Source organism: Furipterus horrens, unplaced genomic scaffold (genome assembly GCF_987537825.1).
Source record: "Furipterus horrens unplaced genomic scaffold, mFurHor1.1.pri manual_scaffold_1, whole genome shotgun sequence".
NCBI classification, from domain to species: domain Eukaryota; kingdom Metazoa; phylum Chordata; class Mammalia; order Chiroptera; family Furipteridae; genus Furipterus; species Furipterus horrens.
Genome location: NW_028327171.1, coordinates 81447650 through 81468351, shown reverse-complemented (window position 1 = coordinate 81468351; position 20702 = coordinate 81447650). Strand labels below are relative to the sequence as shown.

The window sequence follows — 20702 nt, the reverse complement described above, 5'->3', positions numbered from 1 at the left end:
CAACTTAAAACAACATATACTAAGATTTTTAATAAACGGAGTTGAGGAAATATGAAAGTTCCCAAAGCTTAAAATTTCTGTTAAATATGATAGAATGAAAGTTTAAAATTATTAGAATAGCAGACATCAAATTATTTTTCAGTTGCTACACTTTCTCAGTTCTATTCAGCTTTTGATACTTCCATTAAAATATTTGTTTGTATCTTCTTTTGTCTTTTGAAACTGTATGGTTTTCTTCCTATGGTACTATTGGGGGAAGAAAAGATTTTCTTTTATTTTCAGTTATATTCTGCTTAAAGTAATAGATACCATTTACATTTTTCAATTTTATCAAGACTTCTTATTAAAGTATTTTTATGTGTGAATTTGAATATAGAATTAATTCTTGCTTTTGATTAAATATAAAATTAAATATTTACTTACATTTCTAGAGTTTTTCATAGAGTACAAAAGATTTTAAATATATCACAAGTTTCACGGAGATTTTTCTAAAGTATCATGATTTAGAAAGAGATCTGGGTACTGATGTATATAAACATGACTATTTAACACACTAAACCAATGCATTTTTTCTTCCCAACATCTTTCTATCCCTCATTCTCAAGTATCTATACATTATTTTAAACATAACTAACATTCGTTTGTTAATAAGTGTTTTAACATATATTTAATTACTTTTCAGTTCACATATGCATGTACCATTTTCATACCTTATATTTCATTTTTTTTACTTATTTATTTTAATAAAATTTATTTATTTTTTTACAAAATGGGGGAGGGAGGGAGAAGAAAAGGGAGAGAAATATCGATGTGTGAAACATTGATTAGTTGCCTCTTGCACAACACCCCAACCAGGGACTGGGCCCACAACCCAGGCATGCACCTTGATGAGGAATGGACCTGGAGACCTTTGGTCTTGAGGGAGGATGGTAATCAACTGACCCTTGCCAGTCAGGGCTCCTTCTTTTGTCAAAATAAAACTTTTATCAACAAAATTAATAAATGTATTAAAATGTTTTGTTATAACTTTATAGTCAAAATTATATTTCTGAATTAACATAGAATATTTTATAAACTCATTTAATTATTTGAACTCTTTGTATAAGAAGTGTATCTAGTCAGAGACATTCTGAGCTGCATGATCAAAATGCTTAGAAAATTCATAGTGACATGTAGAGTAGAGCATTTTGTTCAAATTTATATAAGCTGTTCTTGAAAGATTTTTTTTTCAACTACAAGGGAAGATGATACCCTGAGGGGTTGGTCTAATTTTCTTAGTCATCCATCTGAATAACTTCAATTAACATTAATACATACGCTAGCATAACATCATCTGCTTTGAATATGTGAAAGAAAGTTGTAAATGTTGGGATTAAAAGAGAAATTTGACTAAATAATACACTGAACACTGTCATTATGTAGGCAAGTTCTCACTAGGAGAATTGTTTTTCACTGAATCAGACCATAATTAAAACATTAAATATTTAAAAAATTGTAGGTTTTACATTCAATTAAAAGAAAAGGTCACTAAAAATGTAATTGCAGTTTAGTATAATGACTTGTTTTTAAATCACACTCAGAATTAGAGAATAATATTCAATAAATCTGATGTATTTTATATCATAAGATCTCATCTAGTAACATTTCTTTCAGGTCAAAAGAAAAGCATTTCATTAATAAAAATGATATAGTCATATTGTAATGCTTTCTTTACTTTCAAATCAATTATTACTGCTTTGATAGCAAGTCACTGAAAACATGAAACCCAGATAGTAGTTTCTTATTTGCTGTGGAAAGCAGTATCATTTTGAGAATAGTGGGTAGTTTCTAAAGGTCACCTTGTGTGTACTGCTGTTTTCATTAATAGTACATGTCTCTGCAAATCTGCTTACAGATAGAGAGATACTTGAAGTTCTAGGATTTGCCACCCATAAACAGGAAATGTTAGCATAAAAATTATCAAGTGCAATGCACTTTTGTTTTATTTTTATATTATTTTTAGTTTTGTTATCAGAACATTTAAAACATTCCTCTAATTCAAAGATCTTAAAAAATAGTCATGCGAAATGAAACTTTGCATCCTTTTTTCCCCTTAATTTTAGTTAGCTAATGGTATTTTAGTGTGTATATAGATTGTCTCAGTTTGAGATTGCTTTTTCTTTTTTTTTAAGAAAGGGAAAGTGCAGTGTAAAGAGAGTGAGTTCTTCATTAACAAATGGAATTAGAAAGTTAAATTTTCATGGGTAGGATCTGGAAACAGGGATGGCTTCATGGGGGCATGGAACCTGTGGAGTCGGTCAAATACTTAGAAGGATCTTGCACTTAATTTAATGTTTGCTGTTGAAATTCTTAACAATTTTGAACAAAGGTCTCCACATTTTCATTTTGCACTGAGCCTTGCAAATTATGTAGTTGGTTCTGTCTGGATATTTGTTTTTTACATGATGTTGACCAGTTTGAAACTAGTCTATAGTACCACAAATAATTTGTTGACTTTTCTTCCTATTTTTATACTAATAAAAATCAGTGTATTTACACATAAATTACTAATTGTTCAACTGAAGTCCGTTTTATTTTTGTTGTTGTTGTTTTTTAGAACACTGCAAATGTTGTCTTACAAAAGCTTGCTAAGCAAGAGAGAGACACATACTTTCAGATATTTTTATCACAGACCCCATGAAAGCCCTTTAAAACTCTATATCCCATGGGACTGGGAGAAAACAACATGAATAATCTAATTTAAAAATCTGACAAAACAAAAATTTATATGATAATGTTGCATTAAAATATTGATTTCTTACTGTGTCCTGAGTAACTGGTATTTGGAAATGTATTAGTGCCCCATCACTGTCCCCACATAAACTGTATTAACAATTGTGCTGATCATACCCAGGAAGTCCTCAAATTAAAAGTATTTATGGCTTTAGTATTTTAAAGCCCTGTTAAGAAATTATTGACATCTAAAGCCCAAAGCGACAACCCAATTCACTTCCCAGGAGGGAAAAAGGAGAAATTCAGAAACCTCTGGCAAATAAGTGTGATAACTTGATGCCGAATCATTTAACATTGATGAATCCAGCCTACTGCCTCAAACAGATAAGAAGTAAACCATTTCTAAGCTTGCTCTCCCCAAACAATAAAAGCACACCCTTAAACATGACATTTCCACAGTGATGAATCTTAGATGAAATCATATAAAATGTCAAAATAAAGACAGAAAAAAATCAATAGTTGTGCAGATGAAGCTATGTAAGGTCAATAGTTTCATAATGTTTGTGACAGGTTACCCATGTTTTTTGTGTGACAATATTTTTTAATGTCACAGTATCTCCAAAGCACTGAAAATTAATTTTTGTGATGGAATTACCTCTTGACAAGGATATAATTAAATTCATACTTTTTTCCCCCCTGAGAACACAGAATAATGTGGTAAATAAGCTGTCCCTTCAAGGTCAGATATATGATAGGTTTCTAAGTCCAGAAGAAGAGAAGCAGCTCTTGGGTCCAAAGGAGTGTCATTTCTTTCCTTTTTTCCCAATTCTCAACTATATGCTGTCGGCAGACTCACAGACTGTGCTGGATCTTCTTCCAAACTAGCATATGTATTTAGGAGTGTGCCGGTAGGGGGAGGGGATTTACGCAGTTGAAAAAAAAATACACTTTTTGGGTGAGGAAAACTTTTCTCTCTTGAGTTTTTGAAAAAGAAAGGGAAGTGTGATAATATTTTTTTCTCCTGCTATCTTTTTGCTTATTGTCTCCCTTAAGGAAAAAATTAAAACCTTTGCTTCACTACAGAGACTGTAAAATAAATTGGCCAACAGAAAAAAGCTTAGTAATTTAGTATATTTCAGATACAACATTATAATTCTTCATAATGTGCTTTTTACTTTGTAACAATATGTTAAGGCTTTATGACAAAGAAAGTAAAGGAAACTACAAATCTACCCTTATATTTTTATTTTAATGCATCTGTTTCATATTATAGCAGAGTATCGTGGAGTTTAGAAATCATTAAAAATGCCCCATTCTTAGATAATCTAGAGATTTAGCTTACTAATAAATTTATTGTGTTACACTAAATGTTTCTATATCCTCTGATTTATAATAAGATAAATTTTTATTTTCTGAGAGTGTTTAATAAGATTATAAACCCATGCCAATTTTGAAACAAAATGTTCATGATGGAGAAGAAATAGAAAAGGAAAAAGAGTAAGAGTGAGAACTAAGCAGATTTTATTTTCAGTTTTAGAGAAAGTTTTTAAAATGAAATTTTGTATAAATGGATTGGTATCTCAGAGTCACCAGAAGTTTTCAAGGAACTCATTGCTTGTGCAAGTATCTAAACAACCCCTAACATCATGACATAACTAGTGAAGTCACATTCTGTATTTTCTGTTTAAATATTTTAATTGTATCATTTAATTTTACCTAACAGTTTGTCTTTAGACTGACTCAGAATATAGAAATACTTAGATAATATTAAGAAAAATTATAGACTTTATATATAAAGTCTTTTCCTGTTCTAAAAAGTGAAATGGTATGCATATTTTTTGATTCCATATTTGAAAGGAAGGAAGTTCTCATGGAAATGCTGAAAGGGTCTAGAGTACTCAAGTGTTAAATAATGAAAATTAGAGAAGAGTTTATAAGATTATATAATGTAAAATATAGAATTTTATTTACATTTTAAATTGTTTTTTACCCAACATTTTATTGTGAAGATTTAAGAGCCATTTTCTTTTTCTTCACAGAGGATGCAACTAGATGAATGGTTTTAAATTGAAGTAAAAGTTAGACAAGTTAGACACTAAGAAATCTCTGTAATCATATGTGTGCAACGGATACTGTAGGAGAACTTCTCTGTTAAGAACTCTAAATATATTGAGTTGTATGAGTTTTTTATGTATTTTGGATATTAACTCCTTGTCTGAGCTGTTGTTTGCAAATAACATCTCCCATTTGATTGGTTGCCTGTTGCTTTTTAGTTTGATACAGTCCCATTCATTTATTTTTGTCTTGACTTTCCTTGCCTTTGGGTTCAAATTCATAAAATGTTCTCTACGATGAACATCCATAAGTTCAGTACCTATGTCTTCTTCTATGTACTTTACTGTTTAAGATTTTGTATTTAGGTCTTTGATCTATTTTGAATTAATTCTTGTACAACCAATCCAATTAAAAAATGGGCAGAGGACCTGAATAGACATCTCTCCCAAGAAGACATACAGCCATCATATAAGTAAAAAGAAGCTTAACTTCACTAGGTGTTAGGGAAACACAAATAAAAACTATGAGATAACTCCTCACATCTGTAAAAATGATTGTTAGCAACAAGACAGGTAATAATAAGTGTTGGAGAGCTTGTGGAGAAAAGGGAACCTGCTCTCACTGCTGGTGAGAATGTAAATTGGGACAGCCACTCTGTAAAACAGTATAGAGGTTCCTCAAAAAACTAAAAACAGTTTCCATATGACCCAGCATTCCCTCTTCTGGGTATCTATTTGAAAAACTCAAAGACATCTATTTGTGGAGATATATGCGCTCCTATGTTCATTACAATCTTCATACTCACTTGTGAAGTAAATGTTGCTGGCTCTGTCCTTACCCTCATCCCCTCAGCACTGTTTCTCCATGTGGGAACTAAACCTCTCAAGGTGAGCTAGACCACTGCCAGACTGCCCTGCCTGCCATCATTCACATCCCAATTCCTCCTAGTTGATTTTATGGTCTGTGCATTAGAAAAAGATCAGAAAAGGGGATTAGGGGGCTGAGAGGAAGGGCTTGCAGGCTTGATCATCACACCAGCTTCTCCATCCACAAAGCCCAAAGACCTGCAGAAGCTCTCAGGTGGGGCAGATGAAGGAGAGGAGGAAGTCCACCTCATTGCAGACGATGAGCTGCCCTGGGTGGATGCTGTCCAGCAGGGCCAGGCTGGAGATCATTTCCCAGGTGTTCACAAGACCACACGGAGGTCAGCAAAGGCAGCTCGGAGGAGCCAGTTCATCTGGAGGGTGAACCAGTCACTGCCATACACAGACTTGTAGCCAGTGTGGGGCTCCTGGGCCAGCAGCGCAGCCACGGCCACCCGGATCCCTGCCAGTCGTTGCACAAAGATGGATGGAGGGAAGGTGGTGAAGTGAGTGCCTAGTCCCAGCACCACCACATTGTGTGGGCCCCCCGCCAGGCCCCCCAGCTCCAGGACCATGGAGTGCAGGGAGGCCACTGGTGTGCAGAGGGAGCACAGGGACCAGCTGTGGGCTCACCAGTGCAGCACTGAGTGGAAGGGGGGTGTCTCTCCACAAGAGCACAGACCCACCCTGTGGGCCCCACACACCTTTCTCTATAGGATGATGGGGGGACAAGCTGGGGATAGGAATGGGAGCTGATGTTCTTTCTTTCCCTGGCTCTCATGTTCCCTATCTCTCAATAAGGCATATCCCTTAACGCATGTTATATTATATATGATAGTAGAATTTTTGCCTGTGAGTCAGAGACTGTGTGTGACACTCTCACCTCCTTGAATTTCTTTCTTCTTTTTTCTTTTTTTGAGAAAAACATGTCTTTATTTACAATATTTCAACTTTAGGGGACAGCAGCTGTGAGCACTCCTGCTCAGAACTCTGTTTTCCCAAGAGACTTAACACTTCCCTTGCTCCTCAAAAGGCTATAAACCAAAACCAAGCCCAATAGTTCCCCATTCCATATCTGTCATTTCTCTCCTTCAGGATCTGGGGTACGATGTCATCAGCCTCCATATAAGAGTCCAGAAAAGCATGTGCCGTGTTACACTGGATCATGGTGAAGTCCAGGAAAGGGGCAAATCCTAAGAGAGTGTCCTCTCCGTATTTCCCAAGTTCCCAGAGTCCAGGACTGCAAGGCAGAGTCCTTGGTGGCTTTGGAGTCAGCTGTAACAGGCATGATTAAAGCAGCAGCATGCCTGCTTTTCTACTAGCCCAGGCCACACGGTGAAATCCTCACTACAAACTGCATAGCTGCTTTTTCTCTATAGCCAGCCTGGCTGAATCCCCTTCCAGCTCACAGCTCCTTCCTCATGGCGACTCCTCCTCTTCTACACTCACTCTGCCCGCATGGCCCTCTCCCATGGCAGACCAGCTCTCCTACAAAGCTGCTTAGCTGCTACATAGTGGCCCTCTGCCACACACCAGACCTCCTAGCTGAGTCCTCTCTACACCCTTTCAGACCGCGTGGCTTCCTTCACCTCCTTGAATTTCCATCTTCAGAGGAATAAATACCAAACTCTGTCTGACGCTCAGACATCTCAATTCACTTCCAATCCCATATCTTCAAATGCTTCATCTATATCTCCCCAGAAACTCCCTCCTCGCCACCTCTTTAACCCAATATGAAAAAGGTGTAAAATAAATATGCCATCTTCTCTCACTCCTGCCCCTTGCTCCCATATCCAGTAAGCACCCCAGTGACTTTTATTCTGAGTTCATTTTATGGTTATTCATAGTAATGTGATCATCTCCCTTTATTCCAGAACAGTGAGTCAAGAAGACTGTCAATTCCTTTAGCATGATACTTCCTTTACTGCCGGCATTCTATTTCTGTACCAATTTAGCCTCTCATCACCACACATATTGACCATACAATTGTCCTATAACTGGTCTTTGGTCTTTCTTTTTCAATCCAATCTATCCAACAAACTAAAAGCTCTGCTTAAAAACATTTAGTGACTCCCAAATGTCACAAAACAAAAACCCTGGTTTCTCCAAAATTATTTTCTTAAATTCCAACTCTATTCCTCCAGTATCCTCCAAGCAAACAATTAGTTCCAATCAAGGTTATCTACTCATGGTTCATCAAACATATCTAATCTCCTGTTAAAGCCTCCAGTTGTCTACTTAATTGTTGAGATTATGCATAATCTGGGCACTGTTTTCCATCCTTTCCCATGCCCCAAACCCAGGTGTCCTGTCCTTCCACATCACTCCACATCAAGGTAGATGTTTTCTGCCTCCTCAAAGTCCTACTTCTGCTTTTTTTCTCCTAGGAGTCCTTCCCTCTCCTCTCAGGCCACTCAGAGGACATGGTGTCATGCAGATATTCTCATCACTGCTGAAGTGTGGAGTCCCCCATCATGTTGATGACATGACCAGCCAGGCAATCCAGGATGCTGTCAACAGTGGAGAAGGAGTGGCCACAGCAGGACAGCAAGTGCCACACTCCTTGGTGGTAGAAGCCAGAGGGCTTTGGGCCTGGGATCCTAGGATGGCAGATTTGTTTAGGGGACAGCACTGTAAGCAATTGTTTGCAAACAAAACAATCAGTGGATACAGAAGAAACTAAAGCTACAGGCATGGAAAAAGTACTGCCTTTTCTGTAGGCCCCAATGTCTCTTACCCAGACTCCTGTTGCTCTCCCCAGCCACCCAGATTGGAGAAATACCCTGAGGGTGGACCTTGTTTGTCACATTCCTGAAGAGAAATCAATTGGCAAGAAGGGAGCCTTCAATTGAAAATGTGCTATAGGAAGAAATTCTAGTAGGCTAAGGTGAAATGAAGGTTCTTGGAGGAAAGAAAGTTCTGAAAGTCAAGGGCATCTGTCCAGTTTCAGGGCTCCTGGGAGACATGAGGGCTTGGGGAAGAGACAGTGCTCAGAAACTAAAGTTCAGGGATCCAGGTTCTTTGAATTTCCTGGTCACAGAGATCTTATCAGTGTGGAAAGCGGTTTTTTTTCCCCCACCATTTTTTTAAATTTTATTTTTTAAGTATATTTTATTGATTATATTGTTAAAATAGTTCCAATCTTTTCCTCTTTGCTCCCCTCCACCCAGAACCACCCCTTCCCCAGCAGTCCCCCCCCAAGTCCATGCCCATGTGTCGTACATACAAGCTCTCCCGCTTCACCCTTTCATATATTCTTCTTCTTATCTTTTTTTAATGAGTAAATGATTAATTAATTAATTATTTTAACAATAAAAAATAAAAATCCCTCCCTCTCGGACTTAAGACCCTTTATAATCTTATAAAGGACAATGGGCGAAGGCCTCGAGCTCCTCTAGCTGCTTCCAGCTGGACATGGTCGTCGTCCTACCTACCCTTGGGTCCAGAAATCCCTAATAAGAGTGGAGGTGTGGAGGGGAGGATGGCCTTCCCACATGGGGAAGGATCGTGCAAACTCCAGGTCAGTTGGCTATCCCCGGACAACGGCGTGCTTGGTTTAACAGGCTGGCATCCTTGTTGTATTCCGGGGGCAACAGATTTGGCAACAGGGTTAAAAGACATCATTCAATCCATAACCACTAGATAACAGAAGGCAGGGATTAATTTTTCAATGTCCCACATTAGGGAAAAATAGGGCTTCTTTGGAGGAAGGTGTGCCAGGCACATCTCACCTGTCCAAAACACTTATGCCCATTATACTTAGTTTGGGCTAAAGGAAATATTTTAGATTTTCCTCCCATCTCAGACCTCTGGGCCCTTTCTGTTCAAGCCATTAGTGTAAAAAAGAGAAACTGGTTTTGTAAAGTGAAGTCCACAGACCACCCCATACTTCACCAACCCAGCCACTTAGTTCAGCCAAACCGTTGTGTCTCAGGAGGCAGTGCTGCAGACAGGATTAAGTGAGGCCTATACGTACAATCACTCAGGTAACAAGATCATAGGCTTATGCCCTTTGAAAACAGAAAACATGTTAATTTCTGTAACATAACCCACAAAAGAGAAGGAAAACTCTGATTCCAAAAAACCTCCGCTGCCTTGCGGCATACCTCTTCAGGGGAAAGGCTAGGGGAGTAAACCCCGACAGAAAATCCGGAGCCGGAGTCCCTAAGGCGGTTTGACGTTGTAGTCAACACCGGCAACTCCTGCGGCGCACCTGAAGCCAAGCTGTATTGACTCCGTCTTTCCCTTGGATCCTTCAGCTGCGAAGAGAGGGGGGGTCTGCTGCATGGGCAACAGCAGACCCTCCATATCACCCTGCCCAGGCTCTGTAGCTTCAGCTTCACTGGAGAGGACACTCCAGCGACATCGCAAGATGTCGATTCAACACGGGAGGAGACAGATACCGTGTCACTCCCGAGTCGGACTGCACAGCCATTCTCGGCGGTGCAGATAGACTCTTAAGAAGCTACACCATCGTCTCTCGAGACGGACGGCTGCCGACGACGATGTTCATTACAGCATTATTCATGGTGGCCAAGACATGGAGACAACCAAACTATCCTTTGAAAGAGGACTGGATAAAGAAGACATGATACATACATACAAAGGGATACTATTCAACCATAAGAAAAGCTGAAATATTGTCATTTGTGACAACATGGATGCACCTAGAGGGTGTACTGCTAGTGAAATAAATCAGAGAAAGAAATACCATATAATTTCACTTATATGTGGAACTTACAGAACAGAAAAAATGAAACAAAACTGAAACAGATTTATAGATACAGCGAACAGAATAATGGTAGCCAGAGGGGTTGGGGGTTGGAGGACTGGGTGAAAGAGCTGAAGGGATTAAGTACAAATTGGTAGTTACAAAATAGTCACAGGGATATAAAGGATACCATAAGAAATATAGTCAATGATATTTTGATAACTATGTATGATGCCAAGTGGGTACTGGAAATATCCAGGTAAGTGGGGAACACTTTATAAAGTATATGATTGGCTAACCACTACACTGTACATCCGAAACTAATGAAAAATAATATTGAATTTAAACTATAATTGAGATAAATAACTAAAAATACTGGAGACTAGGAATTCAATGAGCTACAGCTTTAGCTAGGCAAATTAATATCATGCTCTCTAGTAGCTACTCGCTGACAAGAATTTGGGGATCCCTTCCAAAGTGTGGTCTTCCAAATACATAATAAATATTTTTAAAAGTTATTTTCACAAATGACTCATCTCATTTACATTTTTCAAAATCTGATTCTTCTAGAGGAGTCTTATCTTCAAGTTTTGAGGTCAATTTTGCTGTTACCTAATGCATTGATTTTATTACCCTCACTTTATATTGTAAATAAAATCTTAATGACAGTTGCCTCATATATCACATCGCATTGGGTTATGAATGTTTTTTATGAATTGATTCTAGAGGCAAATATGGACAGGATCCTTATTCCCTTATTGTAGCTGGTGACACTATTTCCTTTCTTGAGACAGACAATGTTCTTACCTTGTGTGAGTGTGTCTCTCTGTCTATACCTTTCCCGTATGCATACAGATGCACACAATGCAAAAAATACAATTTACTCCTTGGCTTTTTTTGTACACAATAGTCTCTTTTTGTATACAAATGGAAGCATGCTCTACACACTGTTCTGTAACTCACTTTTTCATTTAATAATATACCTTGTATATCTTTCCAAATGAGCATCAAGGTTATCCTTATTTTTAATTTACACCCAATAATAACCCATTATCTATTCCATAACTTATTTAACCATTCAAAGGCTTGCATTTGTTTCCAATCTTTTCTATTATAAACAATGCTGATTGAATAAACTTATAATCCTGTATTTCAAATATGTGTTAGTAAATCTTTGAATAAATTCCTAAAAGTGGAACTGCTCAGTCAAATGAATATAAGGCATGTGTGTATATGATTTATGTGTAGAGATAGAAAATTAAATTTTCCTTCATCTTGAAATTGTACCAAGCCATAATGTCATCAGCAATGCATAAATGTCTGTTTATTTTCCTTATTGATTCTTAAAAATCTTTTCAGATTTTGGGGAAATTTTAGCCTTTTTATTTTGAGTCATAATATGTATATGTTTTCTATATACTATATATAAAAATATATGCATTTCTATCACTACCTATTTATATGTTTCTTTTTATATGTACCATCTATACATCTTTGCCTTTAAATTTTGTTTGTGGTGGATTTTGCCATGTAGAAATTTTAAATTTCTCTTTGTCAACTCTATTAATATTTTTTGGATTTTAATTTTATGTCATAATAAGAAAAGGCACTACTTTATATAAGGCTTAAAATATTTATTTCTTAATTTACTGTAATAGATTTATACTTTTATTTTTAAAAAACTTAAACCAGGAAATATGTGATAATGGATCCAAGTTAATTTTTTTCCAGATCATTTCACCATTACCTTAATATATTAAAAAACAATTAATTTTATACTAACTGGTTTAAATGGCTATCTTTATCATACACTAAATTCTCATATATATGGCTTAGCAAAAGGGGAGAAAATTTTAAAGATTTCTCTTTTCAAAAGTAACAAAAGAACATATTTTTAAAGTTTGTACAAAAATAAGAAATAATACGTATTTTGGGACAAAGTATTGACTGCTTTTATGCAAAGTAGGTGTACAATGTCATGAAGACTAAGCATTAAATTGATTTCTTTAAAAATTGTAGGAATATATGTTTTTGACAAATAAATTTATTTATTCAAACATGCATCATCTGTTGAATGCCAGTCATTGTGTTAAGCAACGGATAACAGAGAAATATAAAACAATTCTTGAAATAATATTTTTTAAGATTAGAAGTACAGGATTATGAGATAAAGAAATTTATTACATTTCTAAGTAAAGATTATAGTTTGGAATATAATGTTAAACTTGAGACAAGTAAATTTGCTTTAGTTTGTGTCTCTAGTTGGTTATTTAGATTGAAAACTTATGAAATACCACTTTTAGAAGTTACTCTTCATCTCAAAAAATTTATCACAATAATATGTCCAAAGTCATTACTTAATAGTAATTTTATTACTATTTTAATATATAAAGCTTAAATTGCTTAACCAAAGTGAACATAGAAGAGGCTTTTTGAGAAAACTACATTCTATCATTTCCTTTGTCAATTTATTCATAATTCAGAGTTAATTTTAAAAAGTAAAAGCAAATATAAGATAAAGATTGGCATAATTATTCAATGAATATTTGTTATAATTTATGATATATTTTTTCTATTTGTCTTAATGTGTATAAAAACAAAATACAGGTTATTTTAAATCCTGTATTTAAAATATTAATGTATAAGACTAAAATATTTTCAAAATTAATTTGATTTGTCATTGTTTTACAGAACGCAGGCTTATTTATTGGTATGCCCTTTTTCTTCTTAATATTTTGTTTATTGACTTGAAAATTCATATTCTAAGTCAATAACAGGGAATAATGTAGAAAATACCCATCAAAACATTTTGGTCACTACAGTATATCTTAGTTAATTTTTTCTTTAAAAATCTTCCATTAGCATTCTTTTTTCACATGGCTGACATTAAATGCCTGTTTGCTGAAATTGTCAGTTTTCAATAAAACTTGTAAAATGCTTCAGAAGAAAATAAGGCTATGAGGACCCAGTAAATATCCTAAAAAATGTCATTTTAATATGTTGAATTTTTGAACTGCTACATATATTAAACATTTCTTGGCTATCATAGTATAGCATCACATACTCCCCTGAAACATCTAGTAGGTTTCATACTAAGCTCTTATTATATATGCCATTTATAAAAAAGTTTGATAATTTCTAAGATTTTCTGCTTTATTCATAGTGTTCTTTAACTTATTTTTGAAAGAGAATCTATAAATATTGTAAAAATTTCAAGCCTAATTTAAAAGTATGAAATTAAAAATAAGATCTTTTTCTTTTACTTGAGTTCTTAATTCATTATACTTTGCATTATTCTGTTTTGGGGGGCATTGACATATTAAATATTATCAATAATTTGTGAAAAAAATTTCTAATTCTACTTTCAAAGCTTGGATCAATATTGAATTTTGCCTGGAGATTTAGAAGTATCCTTCAAGATAGTCATTTTTTTACTCCTTTGAGTTATTAAGAGATTAACTAATATTGAAAATTCTTCCATTTCTGGGATGAAGCAAACGTTTCATTTATAATAATAGCATTGATATTCATAAGGATTATTCATCTAATATTTCTTTTTATGCCATTTTTGTAAGGCCTTGTGTAGTTCTGGCTTGGCTCAATTAGTTTGGAACATTTTTTTCTTCCCTATATTCCATAAATAACATGTGATCTTTTTTCTTAAGTATGTGAAAAAATCCAACTCTGACACTGCTCAGGCCTTGATAAAATTTTTAGTTTCATCCAAGTTTACTTATCTCTTTTTGATATTCTCTTCTTTAAAAATATATTTGGTTTTCCTAGAAAATCATAAATTCCATCCAAGTTTTCCAATGTGATACATGTAATTATTATGATGTATTCTTTTGGTGATAAATTACAATACCTCTTTTTCTGTGCTTATTTCCTCAATATTATTTTTTATTTTTAGTGTTTCTCCACACAGTAGCAACACAGTTAATAAATTGTAAACAATATAAATAGATTAAAAATAACATATATCTCTGTCAAGATAAATATTTTTAGACTTTATTGAAAGTAATGACAAAACCAGGAATATATGTTCTGGCCTTTTTCTTACTCTACAATTTAAGCAACATTCTAAAATATCTTCAAAGAGATCCTTAGATCATTATACTGCATTAAAACTCAACCACTTTACAATCATTCAAATTTCTTCACCAAAAAAACAAATATGGTTTCTTGATAATATGTTCATGGAAAATGAACAACAAACTATCAAAGTATGCTTACATTAATATTTATGTTCCCAAATGGTTTAATTAGTGATTTAATATTTCCTACAATTAGAATGAAATATAACATGGTAGTGACTCATATTTTCCATTTCTTAGCATTGGAAACAAAGCAAAGTTGAACCAAATTTGACTTTCTCTTATTTTGATATCGAATTCAGGGCAACCCCATGAGGACTGGGTGGTCACCAAGGTAAAGGAGAGGAGCACTTTTAGGCTTGACTGTAGGAGTTAGTGGCTGTTAATATTGTCTAATAAAATATTATCCATATACTTGATTCCAAGCATGCTAAGGATCCTCTGTTGCTTTTCCCAACTCTCCAATCTATATTCTCTCTCAGATGCGAGGCCCTGGGAAATCTATGATTGCAAAAACTCTAGTGGATGCCATTCCTCCATTCTTTGCCTTTCTTCCCCAACTGCCCATCCTGATTCAGCATTTTTAGACAGTGGCCAAGTGCCCATCAGTGCTGATAGGTAGGTAAGTGAGAATACTCAGAAAATCATGTGGAGGCCCCTTCTGGTAGTAGAAAATATATAGATCTCTTTGCACCTATACCTCATGATCTGTGAGTGCTAGAATCCTCAATCTGAAGATTGGAAAGTTGGCTGTCTGACTATCCTTTCAGCCACTTCACTCACTAGTATAGAATTGACTGGGCTCAAGGAAACCATGTCTACAGAAAAATAGTTTAATATTTTATAATATACAGCTCTCAGAAAATACCTTTATTTCTTTAATGTTAAATTAAAGTGCCATATAAACTTTAAACCATATTTTCAGGCATCCTTTTGTAAAAATACAGAATTGCCTATATCCACTAAATTATCAACTAAAGGGTCACCTTTTGCCTTGGACACATCTTTATGTCTAATGTTGTATCATAAAATTACTAGTCCTAAATTCAAAGTAGTGCTATCCTTTCATACAAAAGACATAATATTTAATGTGATGAAAGAAACTAGCATCCATTGGGTCTAAACTTTGATTTTAATTTTCACTATATTTGCTTCAAAGGAACTTAGGAGAAATCAAAATAAGAGAGGGAATGCAATTAATGAACATCCTTTAAGAAGTAACCATTGATTTTTTTGTTACATAGGAAAAATTGAAAATATATATGACATTAATTATGGCTTAATTTAAATTACATAAAAATTTAAATACTGTATAAATTATAAGAGTAACTCTGTAGGACTTTTCTATCTTTAAAAGCCTTTGAAATAATTAAAGACAGAAGGCACACAAAAATTAGATTTAAAAAATGGGCAGAGTACCTGAATAGACATTTCTCTGAAGAGGACATACAGATGGCCAACAAACACATGAAAAAATGATCAATGTCATCAGGGAAATACAAATCAAAACCACAATGAGATATCACCACATACCTTTCAGAATGGCTATCATCAATAAATTACCAAATCACAAGTGTTTTAGAAGATTTGGAGAAAAAGAACCCTCATGCACTATTGGTGGGATTGTAAATTGGCGCAGCCACTATAAAAAACAGTATGGAGGTTCTTTGAAAAAAGTTAAAAATAGAACTACCATATGATCCAGCAATTCGATTTCTGGGTATATATCCAAAGAAATCTAAAACACTAATCTGAAAGAGGTAAGCACACCTGTGTTCACTGTAGCATTATTTTCAATAGGCAAGATATGGAAGCAACCCAAGTGTCCATTGGTGGATGATGAAAAAAAGAAGATGTGATATATATTGGTATATTAGCCATAAAAAGAATAAAACTTTGCCATTTGTGACAACATGGATGGACCTAGAATATATTATTCTAAGTTAAAAAAAAGTCAGAGAAAGAGAAATGCTGTATGATTTTACGTACATGTGAAATCTAAAAAACAAAATATATGAACAAATAAAACAGAAGGAAACTCATTGATACAGAGAACAAACTAATGATCACAAGATGTGAGAGGAATGAAGATATGGGTAAAAAAGGATAAAAGGTATTTAGAAGTACAAACTGCAAGTTATAACAATAATCAATGAGATGTAAAATTCAGCATAGGGAATATAGTCAATAATATTGCAACAACTTTATATGGTGCCAAATGGTGATCACTTTGTAAGGTATATCACTATGTTATATAACATAAACTAATAAAATATTGTTATGCCAACTAAAATTGAAAAATAAATAAAAAAATAAACCTTTATAAGAAATTTTAAATATAAGGAACATAAAATGCAGTAAAATATTTAGTATGCAATAAAATTTATTTTAATACCCACAGGAAGAAGTCACAGATTTGGTGAGAGAAGTTGTACACTTAGAAATGTGTCCATTCAAAAACTCATTCATTCCACCCATATATCAAACTATTTATACCTAGCTTTGACTTGGACAACCCATGTTAATGCCTAGTGTACTGGCACTGTTAAAATACACCTTTTATTTAAGAAATGTCCAAGTTTGGATGTAAATTAACTGGTCAGTTTAGTTTTTGATCACCCATCATCTGGTTGTTACACTCTAATTGTCACAAGTGAGGAGAGTAATGAGTCCTTGAATTCCCAAATATGAGATATGCTCCAGGAGAGCTATATATTTCTTTTGAATCTTTAACGACCCTGTACTTAGGCACTTGGTAGGGTTTGGGGAAATGAAACCATTACAAATAGACTACTTTTATACTCTGGGAATGACCTACAGGCTCTCTGTTGTGCAATGACATTTACCGTATGTGTTTGTAATATTGTACAGTTGTCTATGATTGCAGAAGTTAAAAAAAGGCATTCTGAGTCTGCACTGGAGACATTTTTTATGAGGTTTGCACTGAAGAATATTGTGAAGACAGTCTAAACTTGGCACCTCTGCTACTGAATTAAAATAATTAGGAAAACTGAAGAAACATAGTCAGCCTTGACACATTTCATCTTGTTTGGCTGAAGTAAATTGACCTAATTCAGTTATGCTATGAAACTTTGAATGCATATCTGTCATAAAGGCAGAATGGAGTTGCTTAGAAAATTGTGTTGGCTAAGGCAAATCTGACTTGTCTAATAATGGGAAGTACCTTTTCTTCTAGAATGAAAAACTGCTAATGCTATAATATACCCTAGAGCAACTAAGATTACACATATTCATTTTTGTGCTAATATGCTTTATGCACAGAAAAGAGTGATGAGTGAATAAAAAGATTTCTTAATCTTAATGGCAAAAAATGATAAAAGTAATCCCTAAAGGAGATTCTTTATTCTTGGGCCCCCTTTTTAATATTCTGGAGCTAGAGAAGTAGAAACAGTATTGGTAGATATGGAGGAGTGTCAGTAGAAAAAACATTTTTGCAAAATATTTTTATTTTTCAAATTATTTTTAGAGTACTTTGTTTTCTCTAAATGTGAAGTAATTCTAATTACTGACACTTTTTAATTCTATCATTATTTTTAGACTTTTCTGAAAATTATACTCCTATAGACAATTACTAAGCAATCAAAACAAAATATAAAAGAATAATAAAGTATATTCTATGTACATTTAACACTGGGTTGTGAAATTAGCAGTGAAGTTAAAGATCTACAAACTTTAAAGGCTGAGTGTTTTAGTTATAAAAGACATTTACAGAAATAGTAAAAACAAATTATAAAATAACTTGATTGTCAAATAATTTATAAATACCCTTAGTTTATTTAGTTTCCACTATTATTTGAATTTCATAAATAAATATCTGCTATTTCTTTCCTTTAAATTAAAAAAAATTTGTTTCAATTACAGTTTACATTCAATATTATTTTGTAATAGTTTCATATGTGTAGCATAGTGGTTAGACAATCAAATACTTTACAAAGTGTTCCCCTGATATTTCCAGTACCTACCTGGCAGCATACATACTTATTATAATATTTTTGACTATATTTCCTATGCTGTACTTTACATCCCCACGACTATTTCATAACTACCAATTTGTACTTCTTAATCCTTTCAACTCTTTCACCCAGACCTCAATCCCCTCCCCAATGGCTACCTATGAGTCTGTTTGAATTTTGTTTATTTTCTTCTTCAGATTCCACGCGTAAGTGAAATCCCATGGTATTTTTCTTTCTCTGATTGATTTATTTCACTTAGCATGATACTCTCTAGGTCCACCCATGTTGTTGCAAATGGTAAGATTTCATTCTTTTTTATGTCTTTTCTTTCTTAAATACTTTGTTTCATTTACCTACCAGGATGTGTGAAAAATACAATAGAAAGTACATTTTATTTCTACACTCGGCAAACTTTGGTGTGAAGGGGGACACGATATGCCACATAAAAAAGGCCACTTTGGCATATTATTTTGAATTAAAGGTACTTAAGAAACAGCTAGTGCAAGAGGACATTCTGACCCTCCTTTGGCACCCTCCCTACACCAGAAGAATAGGAGGCATTTTTTATCATCAGAGAAAAGAAATTTAGGGCTGAAAGACTGTACAAACAAACCTTGTCACTTCTTTACCAATTTACTATCCCAAGCCCCAAACCCCTTTGTCTTGTCAAATATTCACAAGTTTATTGCTTCTTTGTATAACAGATATAAAAACTTCCTGTTTTGGTCACTTCTTTGAGTCTCGTATTTTTATGGGGCTCTGATATATACAAAATTAATTTGTCTTTTTCTAGTATTATGTTAGTTTAATTATTAGACTAGCTAAAGGATCTAGGAGGGAAGAAGGGAAATTTTTTTCCTCTTGTACAGTACATAATGCTTTATTTCAAAAGTGTTCATAATTTAATAAACAAGTCTCCTTTTATTAAATATTTATTTTTCTATCTTTTGTGAAATTTTATTAGTAGTAAAATTACTGGGTCAAAGAGTATAAACACTTAAAGTTCCCTAATAAATAATGCTAACATGCCTTTTAAACAGCTTAAACATATTTAAACTCCTACCAACAGTATATGAAATTTTTAACTTGTAATATCCACAACTGGAATAAAATATGTATTTTTCAATCACTATAAATTTGATAGGTAAAGTTCCCATTTATAATTTTTGCATTCTTTTGCTTACTAATTAAATTGTTGTAGTGAGTTTTAAGTAATTTTTATTTCTTCTTTTAAAAATTGTTTAGTTATGTTTTGACCCACTGAAATCATGATTTTAGTGCTTTTGAAACTGGAAAACTCAGCATTCATGCTGCCTGTCACTACTAGAATCAATAAATAAAGACAAGGTTTGAATCTTTATGGACACTTAATTCAGATGCCAGTGACCTGAGAAGATGGTGCATTATGTACCTTCAAAACCATCTTAACATCTCATCTCAAGATGAAATTTTTATAAGGAGAAGAAAGGGTGGGTAAAGGTTTTGGGAAAAGGTTAATTGGATAGAAGGGTATGTAAGGGGTTTAGAAAAGAGGTTAAATAGATAAGAATTGTAGTACTAGGCAATTTTCCTAGTACTCCTTTATCCGTTGATCACCGATTCTTTATCTGCCTCAGGGACTTCCCTTCCTGGAACACAGGGGCTCAGATTCCATCTCCATCACTTGAGGACCTCCTGAGGCCCAAAGGATGAATTGCTTGTCTCACTCCTGGAGTCAAGTAGGTCTTCCAGTTCCTGGAATAATAGCTTTCCCATGCATTAATCAATTAAGCCTATCAACTATGAATGAAGTTAAAATCTTTAACTCTTGAGTTCCCCTATCACTTTTAGTTTGTTTTAGCTATATAGAGAATTTAAGTGGTGTGTTTGTGTGTGTGTGTGTGTGTGTGTGTGTGTGTGTATGTCACATCTGATCTTTGCTTCCAAACTTTTTCTATTGTTTTTTGGCTAATACTTTACTATCTCTAGATGAGACAACACTTGCCTATATGTTCTTCAAAACTATTTAATGTTTTTATGTGAACATTTAAGTATAATATATATGAGATACACACACACACACATACACACATATAGAACAGAGATACATAGATTAGGGAGAGATAAAGAGAGAGAGAAAGAAAGAAAGAGAGAGAGAGAGAGAGAAAGAGAGAGAGAGAGAAGAGTGTATGAGCACTTTATTCCCATGGACCTTAATTTGAAACATGATAATGAGGAGGAAATAATTAACCTCACAAGTGTAAAGTACAATAAAAATAAGTATGATTGTCCAATGTGATGGAGAGGTAAATTC

The 20702-nt window shown here is 34.2% G+C and overlaps 1 protein-coding gene and 1 pseudogene across 1 annotated transcript in view; both read right to left on the bottom strand.

The window, feature by feature from the left end:
* LOC150021354 (ephrin type-A receptor 6) overlaps positions 1–20702 on the bottom strand; it is a 917557-nt gene that overhangs the window by 475805 nt on the left and 421050 nt on the right. The window lies entirely within an intron of this gene.
* LOC150021356 (NXPE family member 3-like) lies at positions 5841–8325 on the bottom strand (annotated as a pseudogene).